The 25777-nt window shown below is 43.5% G+C and overlaps 1 pseudogene across 1 annotated transcript in view; it reads left to right on the top strand.

Annotated features, from left to right (window-relative positions):
- The first annotated feature begins 2130 nt into the window (after positions 1-2130).
- The window catches only part of LOC311109486 (protein delta homolog 2-like), a 28646-nt pseudogene continuing 4999 nt past the window's right edge, over positions 2131-25777 (top strand). The window contains exons 1-2 of the transcript in view: positions 2131-2221; positions 5974-6066. The product of the transcript in view is annotated as a protein delta homolog 2-like (transcript). The remainder of the gene's footprint in view (positions 2222-5973; positions 6067-25777) is intronic.

The raw sequence follows: 25777 nt of genomic DNA, 5'->3' as shown, positions 1-25777 counted from the left end.
TCGAGTTACATAACAGGACGATAGCATGTGAAGGAGGTCTATTCCAGTTTTCCCACTGGTGTTCTATCAGTCTAGTCTGAATGATAACAATTGGAATTTCAAGACAACTTTGGGAAAAGCACACATGCAGTATCTGTTCAACTCTTAACATTTTAACCCTTGATGATGGGAAGGTTCTTCCTTCTCTCAGTGAAACATTTTGTCCCAGAAATTTGTGCAAAACAATGTGATTTCAGTCAGAATCAAAGCAGGTAACAGCACAATATATTGTACAAACATGATGCATATGTTTTCCTATGGGTCCTCAGCTGATTAGGAATGATAACAATGTGACCATATTTTCATTTGGAGGCATTACACTGAAAAAACTAACAAATTACAATAAACTTTTGTAATCTCTCTTTTTGTTGTGTGTAATGCATACAAGTGTTAATTTAGCAATTTTCTAAATTGCAGTCATTGACATCAAATGTGGCTATTTAGAATCGAGGGGCTTTGGCTTATTAGAGAATAAAAGACTGACAGAACCCATATACTCTCTGAAGAGAGCTACAGAGTGAATGCAATTATTTTGTTTTTCATGTGGAGCAGATGCATCATAATCATGCTGTCTGAAAAGAGAGTCACCAAATGTAGATATCAAATTGCCTGGTCGATGGGTAGAATAATAGGCATGCCATTATCCCAATATAAACACAATGTATGCAGGCAGCAGAAAGCAGCACAGTTGATTGCGCTTCTCCATTCATCTGAATTTGGAGAGGGAGCCAGGATGGCACACACCAGGACAGCACTAACCCACTGGGCACAGACGTCAGTTCAACGTCTAGTTTTGATTTACATTTGGTTCAGTTTTCAACTAACGTGAATTCAACAAAAAATGTAATGATGTCATTGGATTTAGGTCAAAAGTTGGGTGAAAAAAAGACAAAAATTACCTTAAGTTGCTGACTTTTTGCAAATCCAATCAGTATCACATATATTTTTTGGGTTGAAATAACGTGGAAACAACGTTGATTCAACCAGTTTTTGCCCAGTGGGAAGGCTATTTGGGTTGAGCGAAGTGGATGAAATTCCTTGAAGTGTCACAAGAGCTGTTGTGGGCTCCAGGAGTCAAATTCCATTTCACAGCAGATGTGCAAACTACACACCCAGGGTGACTGGCAAAGCTTTATAATGTGGTTTATTTCATGGCAAGATGCTATTTTATATACAGGCTTTCAGGGCTTCTTACAAGTGAAATGGGACTACAGCCACTTGTAAAAACAAGCGCCTGTAACCATTGTCTCTTAAAAACAATGGTTTGCCTGTAGTTAGCTGGACTAAACCAGACAGTAAGGTTAACATGAAAGGTGCAACAGACCAATGATTGTCATGGGAGATAAAATACATATTTCAGGTAAATGTTCTTTCTTGCACAATATGCAGTAAAACACAATTACAAAGACATACACTATCAACAGGCAGTCACACATTTACAGTAAACACACACACACACATACACAGGCAGACGTACACTACGTGCGCACGCAAACACACACACACACACACACACGTCAACAGGAGGCAGTCATCCAGGCATGTAGATGCCTGTTTTCTAAGGCACACAGTCGTGATATTGTGGAGATAATCCTCTGAAAAATTATCCTTTTCTTACTATCACCTGCAGTGGAACGTGTGGGCACAGCAACCCTCCAACCTCAGGAGCCTGATCTGTCGCTACAGCAACAGCCATCCACTGACTAGCTCCACATTTCTAGGAGGTACAGAATACCAAGAAGCACACACAAGGGGGCTTGATTGATACTCATCTCAAATGTGTTTCTCTAGTCTAGGAGGTTGAGATTTTGAGAAACAGTGACAGAAATCGATCACTCAATCGATGTTTGTGAGTCCATTGTAGAATAGAAAGAAAGGTGATTATTAGACGTGATGGCTGTCTAATGGATATAGACATTAACGGTGCCTGTCTCTTTAAGAGCTGGTCCTTGGCAGGTCTGTGCTGTTAAGTGGGGAGGTGGATCCCTGCCTGTCTTTCTTCTGCCTCTTGTTTCTCTGACAGGCTTTTTGATCAACAAACTCCTCCGTGCTGCCTGCCTGCTCCTGAACGTGTGTCTGTGTTTCTCTATTATGTGTTTTTAATTGTTTGTGAAAGCACGTGTTCCTACTCGCTCTACCTGAGGATTCTTATTCAGTGGTGAGGTGACCACCTTCAGCTCAGGTGTGTAACATACATAAAGTGTGTGTGTGTGTGTGTGTGTGTGTGTGTGTGTGTGTGTGTCTATACAATTATAGGCAATTGTAACCTTCTTTAGGCAATATATTGTATTGTTTTGCAAATGAACCAGAATCAGAATTGCTGATTAGGGTTGTGGCATAAAGTACATGAAAATGTGTGTGGACATCTTGGTGAGTTATCTAATCTTGGTTAGATGGTGATTTTATGTTTATGCTAAATTGTGACCTGCAATTTGCATATTTAAAGAACATCTTGGTATCTTCTTGTTGTACTTAAAACTGAATTAAAAACCTGTTTTGCCACAAACCTACATGGAAAACGCACATTTGAAGTACAGTAATGTAATAAGTAAGATCGTAATGACTGAATGAAACAAAACCAAGTACATTGTTATTTTAATTTGATGCTATTTGTCAGTAGTTTGATTGAATTCTACACAAAGTGGTGGAGCAATCAATGACTGTTAGCATTTGAAAATCAGCCACTATGGTCTTGTTATCATTCAATTGACCATTTACGCAATATGGTCAACAATTATCAGTGTTGGATTACAGTCAGTATTCTGAATAATGTGAGGGATGTTCTTTCTGGATGTTTTATCCTTGACACTCCATTAGTGGTTCAGGGACATAAGCACAAATAGCACTTCCAATAAAGGGTTAATTCTGAGATAAAATCCCACATGACCATTTATTGAAAAATGACATTTGAATCCGTTTCTGGGGAAAATTGCAATGCTGCGTCTCAACAGCAAAACATATGACTGCTGGCACGGTTGTGAAGGAAGAAAATGATGGTGCCAAGAATATCACAGGAGATCCTAAACTCACACCTCTGCTATTTCCTACAGATGGACCGTAAAGACAATCAGTAATTTACAGTTGCCACAGCGATAGAGCAACATTTAGCTAAGAAGACTATATAGTGAGAACAGGAGTGGGTGGGGTGAAGTACAGGCCAAAGTATTTTTGATTCCTGTGATTGGAAAAATGTAATTTAATTCAGCAGTTGATCACAAAACATTTATGTTATAGCCAAAGGAGAAAAGGGACAGAAGGTAGGCCTTAATCAAGATAGCTGCACTCAAGTCTCTACTGAAAGCAGGAAACAGAGTAATCTTGCGGAAGGTCTATTGAAGTCTGACCTGTATCTGATTGATGAAGAGCCAGGCTGAGATGTGCTGCCTGATGTTAGAACGTGTCACCTGCTGTAGCTGTGAACCCACAGGAAATACCCTCACATCTCTCTGCCAGTCTCTATCAATGTACTGAGAGAGATGGGCCCTATCCACATCCCTGTGGGAAACACATAGGGCACATGGAAAATGTATCTTCAGAAAGGAGAACAGGTGAGAAAAGGAAGGATGGAAGGATCTCAATGTCATCAATGTAGATTTTGTGTCAGAAAGGCCAGTACATGTTACACATGTTAGATTTTTGTGAGTGTGAGAAACAAATCCATACGATTCATTTGTTGGGTTTATATTTACATTTATAATATTCTTGCCAACACTTGAGCTAGAACAGACAGCGTCCCTGATAATTTACATGGAATCCAGCGCATCAAGGACAATGGACTGTGGCTATTTAATGTGGCATGGGGAGAAAGCCCTCCTATTATGGAATTAAAACTCCTCTTGGGTTTCCCGTTCAAAGCAGGGCCCGGCCACCCGAGTGGCGCAGCGGTCTAAGGCACTACATCGCAGTGCTTGAGGCGTCACTACAGACCCGGCTTCGATCCCAGGCTGTGTCGCAGCCGGCCGCGACCGGGAGACCCATGAGGTGGCGCACAATTGGCCCAGTGTCATCTGGGTTAGGGGAGGGTTTGGCCGGCCGGGATGTCCTTGTCCCATCGCGCTCTAGCGACTCCTGTGGCGGGCCGGGCGCATGCACGCTGACATGGTCGGCAGTTGTACGGTGTTTCCTCCGACACATTGGTGCGGCTGGCTTCCGGCTTAAGCGAGCAGTTTGTCAAGAAGCAGTGCGGCTTGGCGGGGTCGTGTTTCGGAGGACGCACTGGCTCTCGACCTTCGCCGCTCCCGAGTCCGTACGGGAGTTGCATCGATGAGACAAGAGTGTAACTACCAATTAGATATCACGAAATTGGGGAGAAAAAGGGGTAAAATTGTTTTACAAAAATAAATAAATAAATCAAACGAAAATAACAGGGTCCATGTTGGCTTTCATTAGCAGCTCACAGAGCTCCATTAGGCTATAGCGGGGAAGGGGCCAGTTGTTGCCCAGTAGCCACATTCACAACGGCTATTGAATGGAATCCCAGAATGACAATTGGGAGATTACTGAGAAGTATATGAAAACTCAAGCCAAGGGTAAGGCTGAAAGGTATAGCTCCCGACCCCTTGCTCTTAGTTTGCTCCATTCCAGGAAGAGCTGGAAAGGTCAACTTGCCATTGCATAGAAAAGTGAGGACAGCACCTTCATCTGGATAAGATATTTAGATGGACCTGGATAGGGTCAAGTCGGCTGACTGCCAAGTGGATATCAAAAATGTAAGTTCAAGTGCTGTGTGGCGGCAATGTAAATGTGATATACCTGAGTCACTGCATACTCTAGCCATTTAAATGGTTTAGCAGACTGCTGTAAGCAAAGAGACCACGCTCACATGTCACATAGGTAACTAATAGCAACGATATAGCACAGTTGGAGGAGCAGGTTTATGCAGTAACCTTGGATGCAGTAACACTGCACTGATCTCAAGAAGACATAATGGTCAGTTCTCTCTCTAACAGAAGTTAGGTGACAGTCTGTATATGTGTATGGTGGGTGGCGCTGAGAGAGAGAGGTGGCACTGGAGTGGTGTGGTCTTGTTGTAAATGTCCAGTATTAAATATTCACACAATGTTGTAAATTATTGAGTGTCGGAAGACTGTCGAGGTGATCAGGTTTCTTTCAGTTTGATCTTTGGGGGAGTTGGAGGAGTGTTTCAGCGCTCCTGACTAACAGCACGCTTCATTTTGGTAAACTGAGTAAGCATAGCCCCTCTTCTGAGTTCTGGAACTACTGAGAAATAGAGCTGAGTAATATCGGGAAAGAGATCTAGGCTGATACTAGGTTTTGTTGGCTTCAATAGTTGTAACTGTTTCTCTCCAGGACCAACACTTGTCCTTGAATGCCATCATGTCTGAGCTGATTTATAACTGGGACACCTGGCTAAGTGTCCTTTATCAAAAAGATGACAGCAGAATAAGAGTTATGAGCCAAGATGTAATAAACCTGCAGGCCTCCGCGACGGAATGTCTCACTCCTGTTCTGTAACCTTTGGAGACCCCTTTGTGGCCATAAGCATGTTTACCTTATGGTAGAGCTGGGACGATAAACTGACACCGACCATACCAATCACTTTTGCTGATATCGTTCATTACGATAAGTAGCCTATACTAGAGAAATGTGAACTTTGAAAGGAAATTGTTGTTAATGGGACAATTGATGGCTACAACCATCTACAACCATCAAACTAGTAGTAGTAGTTTAAAGGATAATAAAAAATAAACTGTGGTGCACATTAATGTTAGAAACGTATCGTTCTATTTATCGTTATCACATCAATTCATACAATTTATTGCCATATTATTTTTTGTCCATATCGCCCAGCTCTACCTTATGGTAGAGATTTATGTCATGCCAAAGATAGATGTACCTACATTCGAGTCCTGTGTATCGGCACAACGTTAACCTCCTAAAGCCTAAGGAGGAATCTTCTGTGCTCCATTTCAGATCCCCTTTGCATCATGCCTCTGAGAGACTCAGTCACGCTGCTGCTCTGGAGTTGCTGTATACTACTGCTCGTCCACCAATGCGAGGGTCAAGGTAAGGCATTTGCTGCATGTCAATCAGTGCCCTCAAATAATAAATGGCTCAAGGCTAGCTAGTAGCCACCCACTACAGCAGTACATACTGTATACCGGTATGTACATCCTATAGTACACACAGTGGGGTCCGAAATTATTGACACCTTTAATAAAGATGATCAAAAATGACTGTATAAAATAAATAATTTAAATACTGAGCTATATTGTATGTTCCCTCTAAGCTGTGTGTGTGCGCGGGGGCGCAGCTCACCGGGACTGCCATGCAGAAGAAATATCAGCCCGCGCAGAGAAGCACGAGATTGAACTTCACTCAACTTTCCCCGTTAGTTAACACTATCAACGTTGACCCTGGTTGCTTCTGTGGGTCGCTCTGGATGGGAGCCTGTTAGATGACTGAATGTAATGTAATGTCAATGTTGAGCGGCTTCCCTGCAAGTAGATTGTATGTTTTAATATTCCAAAATATATTTTTATTTTTTTAAACACTAGCAACGTTTCCCTTTACTGTGGGAGTTGTGATCGAATCAACGCAATATTAGCCACGTTCAATGCAACATACCGAAACAAATTAACTATGCAAGAAATGTTGTTGTAGGCAGAACACATCGGAGTAGGATTCTATTGCATTGACTGTACTCTACACAGACCGGTGCTCCATCACCAATCAGAGCTGCAGTAGGCCTATATGGAACTGTGCCATTCACTTTGAACTTAACTGTTTTTACAGCATGAGTGGTCGTGAGTAGATGCTCTTGTTTTGAGATCAAAGCGAGAGCTAAATGTAGCGACATTTGTTCATATCCTTTGCTAGTTAGTGAGTTATTAGCCCAGTTATAGATCATTTGTAGTCCTCAATGGGGGAGTGATTGCTTCCTACAAGAGCACAAAACGTGTGCATTTCTAGACATCTTTGAAAAGTGAGTCAGGTAAAGAGCTTTTTTGTCTTAAAGGGGCAGTGTTGCATTTTGAGACAGGCTTGAATAAGCTAAGTAGGCAATACGTAGAGGGTAGAATAATATGACTGATTCTCTGTAATAATTGTATTGGAATAATGATGCAAGTGGATAAACAGGTTAATGTCAAGCCCTGCATGTTTTTTTCAAAAGTCTCATGGAATGTAGGCCTACATAGAACACCACACATTGGCTGCTACTGTAGGCTGAATGATAGAACAGCTGTTTCCATGATAAAATGTTATGGGATACTTTTTCTCCATTGTTTTTGATGGTAGGCCACTCTGGTAGGCCTACATTATGATCAAATAGCCACAGTAGCCTACTTGACCACTGTTAAAACTAACTTAAAGCGGGTACAGCCTCAGTGTTCACAGTAAACGTGCACCGGAAGTTGCACAGAATATTCCCAACGTTTTCAGTGACTAAAAAAATTAGAGGGAACATTGATTGTATGCTAAAGAAATGGTCATTAGGCCACAAAATTACAAAAATATATATCTAAAAAAGATAGGGGTCAAAATGATTCACACCGTTTTCAATACCTTTCAATAACTCACCTTGCAAGGAAAACGGCACTGAGCCTTTTTCTGAAATGTTTTCTGAGTTGGAAAACACATTGGGAGGGATCTTAGACCATTTCTCCATACAGAATCTTTCCAGATACTTGATATCCTTCGCCTGGACTGGCCTCTTCAATTCAAACCACAGGTTTGAGATGGCCATTGCAACATTTTGATTTTGTGGCCAATTATCCATTTCTCTAGCATACAATATTGCTCAGTATTTGAATTATTTATTTTATACAGTCATTTTTTGCTAATCTTTATCAGGGGTGTCAATCATTTCGGACCCCACGGTATATGTACTCCTAGACAGAGAGCCCTGGCAACTGTACATGTGAGTACATCTGATACTGTATGTAGGGTAACTATCGGGTTGAAGCCAAAGGAGCAATACGATTTCTGCTTGCTGATATAAGTAAACAAAACTCTGTTAAAAACATACATCAGAAGTAGTTTGATTTAGAATGATTAAATACAAAATTTAAATAAAAAGAAACAAGCAAGATGTTGTGTACAATAACAAATATGTAGACTCAATAAAACATTGTTTAAAGCATGAAGTACAGATTCTTAACTGCATTTCAATTTAAACTTTGAACATTGCTGTCTGTGCGTGAAGAATCATGTTTTTGAATCAGTCATAATCTGCCCTCAGTACGGAGTGGAATATCACAAACGGAGACGCTTTTTCTCTCCTTCTCCCTTCCCTGTGAAATTCCTGTCTGGTTAAAGAATGTGATTCATTTTGGCGTCGCCCCCTGGGGTGAGAAGGGGAGCCGTGATGTGGTAGGAGGCATTGTGTCAAGAGGTGTGACACGTGTATCAGAAGACAGGAATGCCCTCTGTGTTACAGCAGTAGCCACTAGCCATGGGGTTTGCTTTAAGGATAAAGGGTCGTAGAGCCTTTCCCGACCTGTCTACGTCTTCAGGCCCTGCCAAGCGCCTCAGAGCCATGGGATAAGGCAGTTGATGATCCCTGCTCTGCCGTCCTGCCTAAATATTTTTCTAGCGGCGCAAACAGCTGAGTGGATACAGAGATTGAATGATCCTTAATTTCTCAAGGATCTGGTTACGATTCCCTCAGCTCCTTCAGACGCTGGTGCCCCCTCGCACGTCCCTCCTTACCCCTTCCTCCTCAATCTGGATTTAGGACACGCGTGCGCGTGGGCTGGGATCAAAATGGAGGAAACCGAAACCTGTGCTGCGAGTATAACTGGCACCAAAGCACTTGCCGTGGCGTGAGCAGGGAAGGATGGGAGGTGGGGATAAAGTTTCATGGCCAGGAGTAAATTTAGATCCTTCTGGTTTTAACATGAAGAGACAGCGCGGCCGGTGTGTAAAGTACCCCTCCAGAGGAGCACCGGGGAGCTTGCAGGCTCTGAGGGCCAGACTGCGGAAGAAAACAGCACCTGTCCCCCCATGATTAGATGGAAAATCAGAAGCTCTTAAAGAACACTGCTCCAAACAAAGGACAGTGTGTTTAACAGTTGGTGGTCCAGTCATTATTTCCATGATTATCTGGTGATACATAAGCTGGTGACAAGGCCCTGGTCCAAAGCCTGAATACATACGATATCACCACCCTGCATTCTATGAATGACATGTTGACAACTTACTAAGTTACTACAATACTACAGTGTACTGTATATACACCAGTGGAGGCTCCTCAGAGGAGGAAGGGGAGGACCATCCTCCTCAGTGAATTTCATAAAAATAAAACATTAAAAGTTATAATTTTTTAGATAAAACTATACTAAATATATTCACGTCACCAAATTATTGATTAAAACACACTGTTTTGCAATGAAGGTCTACAGTAGCCTCAACAGCACCCTGTAGGGTAGCACCATGGTGTAGCTGGAGGACAGCTTCCGTCCTCCTCTTGGTACATTGACTTCAATACAAAACCTAGGAGGCTCTTGGTTCTCACCCCCTTCCATAGACTTACACTATAATTATGACAACTTCCGGAGGAGGTCCTCCAACCTATCAGAGCTCTTGCAGCATGAACTGACATGTTGTCCACCCAATCAAAGGATCAGAGAATGAATCTAGTACTGAAAGCATAAGCTACAGCTAGCTAGCACTGCAGTGCATAAAATGTGGTGAGTAGTTGACTCAAAGAGAGAGAGAAAAATACATTAGTTGAACAGTTTAACAAATTAATTTCTTTAAAAATGGAGAAGCAAGAGAGAGCGAATGCAGCTGGCAAATGCAGCTGGCTAGTTTAGTTACTCAAACACCTGGCTCAAACAGAGTTAGCTAGCTGGCTATGACTATCCAACAACACTGGAACTGTTCCAAATCAAGGTAAACGTTTGGTTTTATTAATTTATTGCCACCAGGGCTCACCGGTGTAACTGCTTACTGACTATACACTAACGTTACTGCATGATTGTAGCGGGTTTACTAACACATTAGTTATATTAGCTATGTTGACTAGGACGTTACTTTAGCTAATATGGGGACAACGATGTAGGCTGTGTGTAGCGGCTATGACATGGTTTGGCTTGGAAAGGTTTTTTCGCCTGGTCACATACAGCTGATGTGTTGTTCATTGAAGTCCACAAACTAAGGGAAAAGGTGAGAGGAGGAGAGTGCATAGAGGCGAGAAGGAATACAACGTGGCTGTTATGAAAGTGAACTGTGTATACGCGTGATCAGGGGTGTATTCATTCCGACGATTCTGTTGAAAAACGTTTCTTAAACGGAAGCAAACGAAACGGGGATAAAAATACCTGAATTTGTCCAATAGAAACTCTTGTTTGCAACTGTTGGACTAATGATTACACCCTAGATAAGCTAGATGCAGGCAAGAGTGTGCAAGGCGGTATTGAACGTGTCACTGTCTGTCCAGGTGTCACTGTCTGTCATCTCAAGTTTCTCTCAACCTGTGTGCACCTACGTTGTAAACTTTCATTCATAGGCTAGGTTGAAGTAACCTCATGATGGGTATAGAGAAAATTAGAGTATCATGTTGTAGCCTAAACCTATCGATGTTACATTGAACTGGGTGAATGGAATATGAATGACAGTCATCCAACATGCTGTAATAGAATTAAGGCCATGCTCATCAAATAAATAAATAATCCTCCCTCATCATAAACGGCACTGACCGCCACTGATATACACAGTTGTCATTGTTAATATTCTGAAAATGTTTATACTGTATAGAATTTTTTGTTATCTTGCTCAATAATCAAGCAGCTGGGGGACTTCGTCCTGATTAGTTTAGGACTATTTTTCCTTATTCCAAGTCTTCCAGAATGCATTCTGTTGCTGATTCTGAGCCCTGGGTCTAGTTGTGTCTTCAAGGTTCCAGTCTTAGCAGAGCTGGAGGGAACCTATTACAAACACACAAAGCCCACCACAGGGACAGGGAATGGGGCTGGCCAGACAGGCTTCCCTGGCAGACAGTGGCTGGGACTAGTTTTCTCTGAATTGCTGCAGGGCCAGCAGCAGGAATGAGAGGCAGGCGGGAGGGCTGCTGTACTTTCCTGGACCTCTGAGAGCAGGCTGACTTGTCTGTCCACACTCTGCAGTGATCAGACGGCTGTCTGTCCGTCTACCCTGGCCTGCTCATTCCCTCCCTACGGACATGTGCATGATATGTGCAGTATGGCTGCCCAAGCCTTTGGCGCACGCCCATCCTGCATACTCCTTCTCCTCTCTGTCCCTCTCACTCATTGTGATGCTCACTGTAGTCCAAGTCAGACTGCAGGCTAGCTCCACTTCCATCCCCTTAAATTCTCAATCTGTCTTTCTTCCTACCAGATATAACACACTTCACACAGTGCTTCAAGATGCTTTGAAGTTTACTCTAATAAACCATGCAGAAAAAAGTTGGAAACAAAAAAGGGCCTCCATGCAGCTTTACCACTAGGGATGAGAAATCAGAGAGCAAATTACAGAAATATGCTCCCATCTAAACCTCAGGCACTGGCAGCATGGGGTAAATGGCACCTGAAGGATTGTTGATGTTGTGTACTGTGACATCCTCCATGCCATTTTAGGACACCGTACAGGACAAGCAAATGGCTGGATCAGGGCTCAATTCAATTGTTCTTGCTTTGTGTACACAGTAGCATTTTAACATATTTATTTCCGGTGGTCATATAAAATTGCAAAATGTTCCTAGATAGACACGCATATGTAATAGAAGGTTTAATTCAGCCTTAAGTCATATAAGATGCCACAAGTGTGCTGTTATATTCAACTAATCATGCTTTTAAAAGAGCACAGTTTAATTTGTGCATGTCAAAAACATAAATTAGGTCTCTGAAAATATAACAGCTTACAGCATTATTCCCATTGTCAGTGGGATTTCTTATTTGTTTAATAGCTTCCCTGTTTAGAATACATGAGCTAATGCATTTCATTGTTCAAGTTCCGCTTTGTTCCCACGGACACATGGCTTACTGCAGCCAACTGTCGTGTTGTTCATGGAAAATGCCTGCCATTCCACATCAATCCAATGAGTTTCTGCAGCATTGTATGCATTCGCAACTGAAGGATAACTCAATTGTCTTATGGTACAGATTATAATTGCCAAAGCTACACTATTCTAAATGTTGAGATGTGAAGACGCAACAAAAATAAGAAATATAGTCAGTTGAGCTGAGAAACTAAAGCTAACAGACCAGGCTATATGAGAAAGTTTACTATTGTATATCAAAGAAAGAATTGGTATAAGTTACTGCTCAGGTAACAAAGATAATAGCTGTTATACTGTAAGAACTCTGCTCTAAAAATCCCTCTGTATAGTGAAAGGGTTTGGGTAAAGTACTACAGTGTGGGAGGTGAGACAAGGAGTGATTGTGAATTCCAGTGGTGTTTGGGCAGAGTTTGTGCGGGCAGAGACATGACTGTACGGCATCCCTCTCCTCCCACCACACGCGCTCCCCTCGTGCTGCTCACCGCTACCACACACCATACCTGGCAAGCCCCCATTATTTACTAAAGCCAAGTACAGACAGTACATAGGTATGCCTAAGGCCAGCCAAATCCACTAGTAATAACAACTGATGACAATAAGAGATTAATCACATATCCCTTTAGTAGTAAATGCTTGCCAGTTTATGGGGATGTTTAATTACTCAGCAATGCAGCTTTAGTTACCTTTCTGCAAACCAATAGCATATAATTCATAGTCAGATACAATCATATAAAACCCCAAGTGAAATCAAAGTGTGTGACTCATCATGTGGGCATTCGTCTACCCTCGTCCCCACTCCCAAGGTTTCAAGTTGTATTAGTCATATGTTATACAATGTCCAACGAAATGCTTATTGCAGGTTCCTTCTCGATAATGCAACAACAATAAGAAATAACAAAAGATAAGAATATGAACATAAAGTAAATGGCTCAGTAGAATAGAATAAACATGTTAGCATAAGTATAATACAGGAAGGCACAATTTATAGTACAGTATTTACATGTATCAGGGAGGGAGGGATTGGGGGGAAAGTGTTTAAATTGTGCAGTATTAGCAATAGTGTGTGTGTGTGTGTGTGTGTGTGTGTGTGTGTGTGTGTGTGTGTGTGTCTGCATGTCTGTGTGGGTGTGTGCGTGAGTGAGTGCATGTGTGCTAAGGTGCGGAGAGTCAGTGCAGGTGGTCAGTCCAGTTCAAGTGTTCAGCAGTCTGATGGTTTGTAGATAGAAACAGTCTCTGAGCCTGTTGATATCAGACCTCATGCTCCGATACCATCTGCCCGACGGTAAGGGAGTGAACAGCTCGTGGCTGGGATGATGCTGCCGGACTTCCTCAGGCACTCTCAAGTATATCTCCCGGATGGGTGGGAGCACGGTCCCAGTGATATACTGGGCTGTCTTCACCACCCGCTGGAGGGCCTTTCGGTCGTGGATGGAGCAATTCCCGTACCAGGCCATGATGCAACTGGTCAGGATGCTCTCGATGGTGCAGCAGTAGTATTTGGAGAGGGCCCAGGGTGGCATTCCGAATTTCTTCAGCCGCCTTAGGAAGTAGAGGCGCTGTTGCGCCCTCTTGACAAGAGTGGTGGTGTTGATGGTCCATGTCAAATCATCGGTGACGTGGACACCAAGGAACTTAAAACTGCTGACTCTCTCTGCTGCAGTCCCGTGGATGTGGATCGGGGCGTGTTCCCTCCTCTGCTTCCTGAAGTCAAAAATCAATTCCTTTGTTTTGCTGATGTTGAGGAAGAGGTTGATGTCCTGGCACCACAATGCTAGTTCACTTACCTCCTCCTTATAGGCTAACTCGTCGTTGTTGGTTATCAGGCCTACAACCGTGTTGTCGTCAGCAAACTTGATGATGGAGTTGCTGTCGTGCAAACCCACACAGTCGTGGGTGAACAAGGAGTACAGCAGAGGGCTGAGAACACACCCCTGGGGGGCACCTGTGTTAAGAGTCAGTGTGAAGAAGGTATTGTCAAGATGGCGCCAACGGAGAAGGGTGACATCTTACGAGTTCCGACCCGTCTTTTTTCATGTTAATCTTTATTATTTTTGTGCAGAAAGTTCATTCTATTATCAAATATGACGCCAAGCACTTATGGACATCAGACCGACATTTACTAACCTCGATTTCAACTTCAAATCCGACCTCAACTCTGACTCAGCTGTTCCCTTGTTCATACCAGACCCCATTCCTTTGTTTCATGGGCTACCAAAACACCACAGGTTTAGACGCGGGAGATGTGCTGGCATCCTGGTGAGATTGAGACAAAGAGAATATCGACTGGCACCCCGGTCCATTTTATTGGCAATTGTCCAGTCACTTGAGAATAAGATAGATGAGCATCGTTCTATAGTCTCCAATCAGAGAGACTTGAAAAGCTGCAATATTATATGCCTTGCAGAGACATGGCTGGATGACTATGTACGTAGGACTCAGTGGTTTCTCAATGCAGCGGCACAATCGGACAAAGGCGGCCTCGGACAAGTCCAAAGGGGGAGGGGTGTGTCTCTTCATAAACAACAACTGCTTCTAGTGTGAAGGAAATTTCGAGCTTTTGCTCACCTGATATAGAATACCTCATGGTAAGCTTCAGAGTGTTTTATCTACCAAGAGAGTTCTCATCTGTAATCATTACAGCTGTATACATCCCTCCACAAGCCAACACCACTTTGGCACTCAACAAACTGTATGGGGCCATAAACAAACAAAAAACTGCTTACACAGAGGCAGCGTTTCTTGTTGGCGGAGATAAATGAGTGGAGACTTAAAACCATTCTACCTCACTTTTACCAGCACGTTTCCAACGCCACTAGGGCCGCTAAAACTCTAGACCACTTTTAATCTACCCACAGAAACACATACGGCACTCCCTTGTCTTCCCTTCGGCAAATCTGACCATGACTCTATTCTCCTGCTTCCTGTTTACAAACAAAGCTCAAACTGGAAGTAACAGTGACGCACTCAATACGGAAGTGGTCCATTGAAGCAGACACAAGGCTGCTTCATTGGACTAGTACAGACTGGGATATGTTCCGTTATCCATTCAATAACATTGAGGAATTTACCACATCAGTCATGGGCTTCATCAATAAGTGCCTAGACAATGTCGTCCCCACAGTGACTATACGAACGTATCCAAACATAAAACCATGGATTACCGGCAATATCCACGCTGGGCTAAAGGCTAGAGCTAAAACTTTTAAACAGGTTAACACTCGCAAGGCCCAGACGAAATACCAGGGCGTGTTCTCAAAGCATGCACAGACCCTCTGGCAAGTGGGTCTCTCCAGGTGGTGAGGGTAGGCTCAACACCTCTGCCACGCTGACCCTCAACACGGGGGCCCCCTCAAGGGTGTGTGCTTAGTCCCCTCCTGTACTCCCTTTTCACCCATGCCAACACCATCATCAAGTTTGCTGACGACACGACGGTGGTAAGCCTGATCAACGACGGAGTGGTCAGAGATTTGGCAGTGTGGTGCCATGACAACAACCTCTCCCTCAACGTCAGTAAGACCAAGAAACTGATTAACTCTTTAGTCATATCCCAGTTCACCTATTTGCTTATGGCCCTGCCTACACCTAACCTTTTTTTAATTATATGAGCAAAAAATCTTCCACTTTATTTGGAACGGCAAGCCAGATATAATTAAAACGGGCCTATTTATGTAAGGAATATGAATTCGGAGGGCAGAAATGATTGAATATTAAAGCATTGGACCTCTCACTAAAGGCTTCAGTCCTACAAAAGCTATACTTAAATCCGAACTGATTCTCCAGCAGATTAGTAAGAATGGCTCACCCCGTGTTCAAGAATGGCCTTTTTCCCTTTCTTCAGATTACAACCTCTCAGTTTCGGTTATTTGGTTCTAAACTAACATATGGAATTGTTTTTAGATGGTCATACCAAGGATCATTTAGCTATTTGATTTTCAATTTTAAGGTATCAAAATACATATATATTGGATGAAACATAGAATTTGGCATTACTGCTATTAGCCAACACAGTGAATAACAGTAAAAAATAATCAAAAGGAAGTTTGTTCTGAAGTGTCTGTCCTGTATCTGAGAGATATAAGAAAGATCAGGAAACAATTTTTTTTACATGTATTTATCCCCTTATTTTAGGCATAAAACTATCTCCATATTTACTTCCATATTTTTTTTTCAACCTTCAGAAGAGTCTTGTAAGGCTTGTGGGCATCCTAGAGTAAAACGGAGAACCCATCATTTTCGTGAGGCCAAACCGTTCGGACACTACAGACGTTTTCGGGATGTCTCACGGTCTGACAAACACCGTTCTAGCTCTGCCACCTTTCACTGCAGATGCGGAAGAGCGATATCGACGGATGTGGTGGAATGAGACGCAGCCCAAGAAAAACATATCTCTAGCTTAAAAGGACGGATTTTGATGGGGATTTTGTTGTGTTAATTCGACTTCTGCGGGGGACAGGAAATTGTCATTTAAGGGGTCATTTAAGGACCCACAAATTTACAGCTGCGCCACACAGGTTGCAAAATAGTTGGGAAGAGATTTTCGATTATGAACCGATACACAAAACGACGCCGGATTCAAAACGTAGAGTTTTTCAATTTAAATTATTATACAAAATTATTGTAACCAATATAATGTTATATACAGTGCATTTGGAAAGTATTCAGACCCCCAGCCTTATTCTAGAATGTATTAAATTGTTATTTCCCCTCATCAATCTACACACAATACCCCATAATGACAAAGCAAAAACAGGTTTTTAGAAATTTTTGCAAAGAAACAAACTGAAATATCACATTTACATAAGTATTCAGTCCCTTTACAGCGATTACAGCCTCGAGTCTTCTTGGGTATGACGCTACAAGCTTGGCACACCTGTATTTGGGGAGTTTCTCCCATTCTTCTCTGCAGATCCTCTAAAGCTCTGGCAGGTTGGATGGGGAGTGTCGCTGCACAGTTATTTTCAGGTCTCTCCAGAGATGTTAGATCGGGTTCAAGTCCGGGCTCTGGCTGGGCACCTCAAGGGCATTCAGAGACTTGTCCCGAAGCCACTCCGGCATTGTCTTAGCTCTGTGCTTATGGTGGTTGTCCTGTTGGAAGGTGAATCTTCGCCACCAGTCTGAGGTCCTGAGCGCTCTGGAGCAGGTTTTCATCAAGGATCTCTCTGTACTTTGCTCCGTTCATCTTTCCCTCGAGCCTGACTAGTCTCCCAGTCCCTGCCGCTGAAAAATGTATAACATTTTTGACATGCGTTTTTCTGGATTTCTTTGTTGTTATTATGTCTCTCACTGTTCAAATAAACCTACCATTAAAATTATAGACTGATCATGTCTTTGTCAGTGGGCTAACGTACAAAATCAGCAGGGGATCAAATACTCTTTCCCCTCACTATATATATATATATATATATATATATATATATATATACAGTGGGGAGAACAAGTATTTGATACACTGCCGATTTTGCAGGTTTTCCTACTTCCAAAGCATGTAGAGGTCTGTAATTTTTATCATAGGTACACTTCAACTGTGAGAGACGGAATCTAAAACAAAAATCCTGAAAATCACATTGTATGATTTTTAAGTAATTAATTTGCATTTTATTGCATGACATAAGTATTTGATACATCAGAAAAGCAGAACTTAATATTTGGTAAAGAAACCTTTGTTTGCAATTACAGAGATCATACGTTTCCTGTAGATCTTGACCAGGTTTGCACACACTGCAGCAGGGATTTTGGCCCACTCCTCCATAGAGACCTTCTCCAGATCCTTCAGGTTTCGGGGCTGTCGCTGGGCAATACGGACTTTCAGCTCCCTCCAATAATTTCTATTGGGTTCAGGTCTGGAGACTGGCTAGGCCACTCCAGGACCTTGAGATGCTTCTTACGGAGTCACTCCTTAGTTGCCCTGGCTGTGTGTTTCGGGTCGTTGTCATGCTGGAAGACCCAGCCACGACCCATCTTCAATGCTCTTACTGAGGGAAGGAGGTTGTTGGCCAAGATCTCGCAATACATGGCCCCATCCATCCTCCCCTCAATCGTCCTGTCCCCTTTGCAGAAAAGCATCCCCAAAGAATGATGTTTCCACCTCCATGCTTCACGGTTGGGATGGTGTTCTTGGGGTTGTACTCATCCTTCTTCTTCCTCCAAACACAGCGAGTGGAGTTTAGACCAAAAAGCTATATTTTTGTCTCATCAGACCACATGACCTTCTCCCATTCCTCCTCTGGATCATCCAGATGGTCATTGGCAAACTTCAGACGGGCCTGGACATGCGCTGGCTTGAGCAGGGGGACCTTGCGTGCGCTGCAGGATTTTAATCCATGACGGCATAGTGTGTTACTAATGGTTTTCTTTGAGACTGTGGTCCCAGCTCTCTTCAGGTCATTGACCAGGTCCTGCCGTGTAGTTCTGGGCTGATCCCTCACCTTCCTCATGATCATTGATGCCCCACGAGGTGAGATCTTGCATGGAGCCCCAGACCGAGGGTGATTGACCGTCATCTTGAACTTCTAATAATTGCGCCAACAGTTGTTGCCTTCTCACCAATCTGCTTGCCTATTGTCCTGTAGCCCATCCCAGCCTTGTGCAGGTCTACAATTTTATCCCTGATGTCCTTACACAGCTCTCTGGTCTTGGCCATTGTGGAGAGGTTGGAGTCTGTTTGATTGAGTATGTGGACAGGTGTCTTTTATACAGGTAACGAGTTCAAATAGGTGCAGTTAATACAGGTAATGAGTGGAGAACAGGAGGGCTTCTTAAAGAAAAACTAACAGGTCTGTGAGAGCCGGAATTCTTATTGGTTGGTAGGTGATCAAATACTTATGTCATGCAATAAAATGCAAATTAATTACTTAAAAATCATGCAATGTGATTTTCTGGATTTTTGTTTTAGATTCCGTCTCTCACAGTTGAAGTGTACCTATGATAAAAATTACAGACCTCTACATGCTTTGTAAGTAGGAAAACCTGCAAAATCGGCAGTCTATCAAATACTTGTTCTCCCCACTGTATATATATATATATATATATATATATACACACACATATATACACATATATATGTGTATGTGTATATATGTATGTGTATATATGTGTGTGTGTGTGTGTATGTATATATATATATATATATATATATATACACACACACACACACACACATATATATACACACTACCGTTCAAAAGTTTGGGGTCACTTAGAAATTCCCTTGTTTTCGAAAGAAAATCATTTTTTTTGTCCATTAAAATAACATCAAATTGATAAGGAAATACAGTGTAGACATTGTTAATGTTGTAAATGGCTATTATAGCTGGAAACGGCTGATTTTTAATGGAATATCTACATAGGCGTACAGAGGCCCATTATCAGCAACCATCAGTCCTGTGTTCCAATGTCACGTTGTGTTTGCTAATCCAAGTTTATCATTTTAAAAGGCTAATTGATCATTAGAAAACCCTTTTGCAATTATGTTAGCACAGCTGAAAACTGTTGTGCTGATTAAAGCAGCAATAAAACTGGCCTTCTTGAGACTAGTTGAGTATCTGGAGCATTAGCAATTGTGGGTTCGATTACAGGCTCAAAATGGCCAGAAACAAAGAACTATCTTCTGAAACTCGTCAGTCTATTCTTGTTCTGAGAAATGAAGGCTATTCCATGCGAGAAATTGCCAAGAAACTGAAGATCTCGTACAACGCTGTGTACTACTCCCTTCACAGAACTGCGCAAACTGGCTCTAACCAGAATAGAAAGAGGAGTGGGAAGCCCCGGTGCACAACTGAGCAAGAGGACAAATACATTAGAGTGTCTAGTTTGAGAAACAGATGCCTCACAGGACTCCAGGATGCTGACTTTCTAGGCAGAGTTGCAAAGAAAAAGCTATATCTCAGACTGGCCAATAAAAAGAAAAGATTAAGATGGGCAGTCTGAGATATGGCTTTTTCTTTGCAACTCTAATACTGCAAAACATTGTGGCAAAGCAATTCACTTTCTGTCCTTAATACAAAGTGTTATGTTTGGGGCAAATCCAATACAACACATTACTGAGTACCACTCTACATATTTTCAAGCATAGTGGTGGTGGCTGCATCATGTTATGGGTATGCTTGTAATCGTTAAGGACTGGGGAGTTTTTCAGGATAAAAAAGAAACTGAATGGAGATGAGCACAGGCAAAATCCTAGAGGAAAACCTTGTTCAGTCTGCTTTCCACCAGACACTGGGAGATGAATTCACCTTTCAGCAGGTCAATAACTTAAAACACAAGGCCAAATCTATACTGGAGTTGCTTACTAAGAAGACAGTGAATGTCCACGAGTTGCTGAGTTACAGTTTTGACTTAAATCTCCTTGAAGATCTATGGCAAGGCCTGAAAATGACTGTCTAGCAATGATAAACAACCACTTTGACAGAGCTTGAAGAATTTTCAAAAGAATAATGGGGTATAGGGGTGTGAATAGTTATGTAAATTAGATATTTCTGTATTTCATTTTCAACAAATGTGCAAAGATATTGGGGTATTGTGTGTAAATGGTGAGAAAAAATATATATTTAATCAATTTTGAATTCAGGCTATAACACAACAAAATGTGGAATAAGTCAAGGTGTATGAATACTTTCTGAAGGCGCTGTATATATACTGAACAAAAATATGCAACAATTTAAAAGATTTAGCTGAGTTACAGTTCATATAAGGAAATCAGTCAATTTAAATAAATAAATTAGGCCCTAATCTGTGGATCTCACATGACTAGGCAGCGGCGCAGCCATGGGTGGGCCTGGGACGGCATAGACCCACCCACTTGGGAGGCAAGCCCAGCCATTGGGAAGCCAGGCCCAGCCAATCAGAATGAGTTTTTCCCCACAAAAATGCAAATAGTCTGGGTAGCCATTTGATTAGATGTTCAGGAGTCTTATGGCTTGGGGGTAGAAGCTGTTTAGAAGCCTTTTGGACCATACTTGGCGCTCCGGTACCGCTTGCCGTCCACCAGGTACTGGAGCCGACCCCCACAACGTCGGGAGTCCAGGATGGATCTGACGGCATAGGCGGGGCTTCCCTCAACGTTCCAAGGGAGGCGGAGCGGTGTTGTTGGGGACGGCTTCAGCCAGGGGACCAGGAACCACCGGCCTGAGGAGGGAAACATGAAAAGAGGGTCATATCCGGTAGTTAGTAGGGAGCTGTAATCTATATGTTACCTCGTTGACCCTCCAGAGAACCTTGAACGGCCCCACAAACTGGGGGTGGAGTGGGAGGTTCCTGGTGGAAAGCCAGACACGGTCACCAGGATGGAACACGGGAGCCTCACTGCGGTGGCGATCCACTTGCTCCTTCTGGTGGCGGACGGCGCGCTGGAGCCTCACGTGGGCATCGTTCTAAACCTCTTCTGCCCGCCTGAACCACTCATCCACCACAGGAGCATCGGTCTTGCTCGGGGTCCACGGAGCCAGGGCTGGCTGATAACCCAGAACACACTGGAAGGGAGTCAGCCCGGTGAAGGAGTGACACAATGAATTCTGCGCGTACTCCGCCCAGGGAAGGAATCGAGCCCACTCCCCAAGCCGGTCCTGGCAGTGACTCCTCAGGAACCTCCCCAGCTCCTGGTTCATCCTCTCAACCTGCCCGTTAGGCTGAGGCCAGTACCCAGAAGTGAGGCTGACAGTGACCCCCAGCATCTCCATGAAGGCTTTCCATACCCGTGACGTGATTTGGGGGCCATGGTTGGAGACAATGTCCTCCGGAAGGCCATAGTGCCAGAAGACCTGCTGAAACAGTGCCTCAGCGACCTGGAGAGCAGTAGGGATAACAGAGAGAGGGATAAAAAGGAAGGATTTAGAGAATCTGTCCACAACCACCAAAATGGTGGTAAACCATCAGAGGAGGGGAGATCAGTAACTAAATCAATGGACAGATGAGACCAGGGACGCTGAGGCACGGGAAGGGGGTGTCCTGCTGGAGTGCGCCTGGGAGATTTAGTTTGGGCATATACGGAACAGGAGTTGACGTAACGAGTGACATCCTGTGCCAAGGTGGGCCACCAGTACTTTTCGGAGATAGATTGAAAAAAGCGGGTGATACCTGGATGTCCAGCGACGACAGCTGTGTGCGCCCAGGTCAGCAGCCGATCCCTTATCCCCGTGGGAATGTAGATGCGCTCAGGAGGACAGGTAGTGGGTGTGGGTTCCCTCTCCAGGGCCTGGTGAATGTCCACATCTACGTCCCAGACCACGGGGGCTACGACTCGAGAGGGTGGAATTATGGTTGCACTCAGGGCAGGAACCTCTCCAGAATCATAGAGATGGGACAGGGCATCGGCTTTGGTGTTCTTTGAACCAGGGCGATATGTCAGAGTGAAGTCCAATCTAGTGAAAAAAAGGGCCCACCATGTTTGACGCGGGTTCAGCCACCTTGCTGTCCATATGTACTCCAGCTTCCGATGTTCAGTGAGGATGAGAATTGGGTCCTTGGCGCCCTCCAGCCAGTGTCTCCAATCCTCTAATGCCAACTTCACCGCCAGGAGCTCCCAATCGCCGACGTCATAGTTCCTCTCTGCAGGAGACAGTTTCTTTGAGTAATATGCACATAGATGACATTTTTGTGGATTACCTTGTCGTTGAGACAGGACAGCCCCCACGTCCACTTCTGAAGCGTCCACCTCCAAAACGAAGGGCAGCGTAGGATCTGGGTGTTTGAGAACGGGACGGAGGTGAAACGTTCCTTCAGTAGGCGGAAGGCTTCGTCGGCTGCAGGACTCCACCCCAACTTACGGGGACCACCCTTGAGGTGAGAGGAGAGGCAATGGAGCTAAAGTTCTTGATGAAACGGAGGAAGAAGTTGGCCCACCCCAAAAACCGTTGTAACCCCTTTTATGGTGGTTGGGACTGGCCATGACCTGACAGCATCTACCATCTTACCGTCCATCATCACTCCTTGCATGCCGATCTGGTAACCCAGAAAGGAGACTGTTTCCTGATGGAATTGGCACTTCTCCACTTTGACATATAGGTGGTTAGTATACCGGCGACGTCGAGCACCGGATAAGGGGAGTGGGAGTAGACGTGACAGTATGGAACATTTCTGGGATATTTCAGCTCATAAAACATGGGACCAACACTTTACATGTTGCGTTTATATTTTTGTTCAGTGTATATATATTTATAAACTGGGTGGTTCGAGCCCTAAATGCTGATTGGCTGACAGCCGTGGTATATCAGACCGTATACCATGGGTATGACAAAACATGTATTTTTACTGCTCTAATTAGGTTGGTAACCAGTTTATAATAGCAATAAGACACCTCGAGGGTTTGTGGTATATGGCCAATATACCACGGCTAAGGGCTGTATCCAGGCACTCCGCGTTGCGTCGTGTGGTGCATAAGAACAGCCCTTAGCCGTGGTATATTGGCCATATAACACACCCCCTCGGGCCTTATTGCTTAAATATACACAATAATGAGTTTCACTCCCTTTTGCCCTCAGAACAGCCTCAATTCGTCGCGGCATGGACTCTACAATGTGTCGAAACAGCGATGCTGGCCCATGTTGACTCCAATACTTCCCACAGTTGTGTCAAGTTGGCTGGATGTCCTTTGGGTGGTGGACCATTCTTGATACATACGGGAAACTGTTCAACGTGAAAAGCCTAGCAGCATTGCAGTTCTTGACACACTCAAACTGGTGCGCCTGGCACCTACTACCATACCCCGTTCAAAGACAAATATTTTGTCTTTCCCATTCACCCTTTGAATGGCACACATACACGATCCATGTCTCATTTGTCTCAAGTTTTAAAAATCCTTATTTAACCTGTCTCCTCAACTTCATCTACACTGATTGAAGTGGATTTAACAAGTGACATCAATAAGGGATCATAGCTTTCACCCGGGTAGTCTTTTGGCATGGAAAGAGCAGGTGTTCCTAATGTTTTGTACACTCAGTGTACGTATACAGTACCTGTCAAAAGTTTGGACACACCTTCTCATTCAAGTTTTTTTTTTTTTACATTGTAGAATAATAGTAAAGACTTCAAAACTATGAAATAACACATGTGGAATCATGTAGTAACCAAAAAAGTGTTAAACAAATCAAAATATATTTTATATTTGAGATTCTTCGAAGTAGCCACCCTTTGCCTTGATGACAGCTTTGCACACTCTTGGCATTCTCTCAACCAGCTTCATGAGGTAGTCACCTGGAAAGCTTTTCCAACCGGAAAATCACCCTCGGTCTGGGGCTCCATGCAAGATCTCACCTCGTGGGGCATCAATGATCATGAGGAAGGTAAGGGATCAGCCCAGAACTACACGGCAGGACCTGGTCAATGACCTGAAGAGAGCTGGGACCACAGTCTCAAAGAAAACCATTAGTAACACACTACGCCGTCATGGATTAAAATCCTGCAGCGCACGCAAGGTCCCCCTGCTCAAGCCAGCGCATGTCCAGGCCCGTCTGAAGTTTGCCAATGACCATCTGGATGATCCAGAGGAGGAATGGGAGAAGGTCATGTGGTCTGATGATGAAGAAGGATGAGTACAACCCCTAGAACACCATCCCAACTGTGAAGCATAGAGGTGGAAACATCGTTCTTTGGGGATGCTTTTCTGCAAAGGGGACAGGACGACTGCACCGTATTGAGGGGAGGATGGATGGGGCCATGTATCGCAAGATCTTGGCCAACAACCTCCTTCCCTCAGTAAGAGCATTGAAGATGGGTCGTGGCTGGGTCTTCCAGCATGACAACGACCCAAAACACACAGCCAGGGTAACTAAGGAGTGGCTCCGTAAGAAGCATCTCAAGGTCCTGGAGTGGCCTAGCCAGTCTCCAGATCTGAACCCAATAGAAAATCTTTGGAGGGAGCTGAAAGTCTTTATTGCCCAGCGACAGCCCCGAAACCTGAAGGATCTGGAGAAGGTCTGTATGGAGGAGTGGGCCAAAATCCCTGCTGCAGTGTGTGCAAACCTTGTCAAGACCTACAGGAAACGTATGATCTCTGTAATTGCAAACAAAGGTTTCTGTACCAAATATTAAGTTCTGCTTTTCTGATGTATCAAATACTTATGTCATGCAATAAAATGCAAATTAATTACTTAAAAATCATACAATGTGATTTTCTGGATTTTCTCTCTCACAGTTGAAGTGTACCTATGATAAAAATTACAGACCTCTACATGCTTTGTAAGTAGGAAAACCTGCAAAGTCGGCAGTGTATCAAATACTTGTTCTCCCCACTGTACATACCAGTGGCGGTCGGTGCCGTTTAAGATGAGGGAGGATTATTTTTTCTCATGAACATGGCCTTATTTCTATTACAGTATGTTGGATGACTGTCATTCATATTCCATTCACCCAGTTCAATGTAACAACAATAGGTTTAGGCTACTACATGATACTCAAATTTTTCCTATATCCATCATGAGGTTGCTACAACCTAGCCTATGAATGAAAGTTTACAACGTAGGTGCACACAGGTCGAGATAATTTTTTTAGGTGACAGACAGTGACACATTCAATACCGCCTTACACACTCTTGCCTGCATCTAGCTGATATAGGGTGTAATCATTAGTCCAGTTTCTATTGGACAAATTCAGGTATGTTTATCCCCGTTTCGTTCCATTTAAGAAATGTTTTTCAACAGAATCGGCGGAATGAATACACCCCTGATCACGCGTAAACACAGTTCACTTTCATAACAGCCACATTGTATTCCTTTTTGCATCTATGTGCTCTCCTCCTCTCACCTTTTCCCTTCGCTTGTGGAT

The sequence above is a fragment of the Coregonus lavaretus genome (assembly GCF_964263955.1).
Source record: "Coregonus lavaretus genome assembly, chromosome: 1".
Taxonomy (NCBI): domain Eukaryota; kingdom Metazoa; phylum Chordata; class Actinopteri; order Salmoniformes; family Salmonidae; genus Coregonus; species Coregonus lavaretus.
Note: the sequence above shows the minus strand (reverse complement) of the source record. Positions and strands in the feature narration are given on the sequence as shown.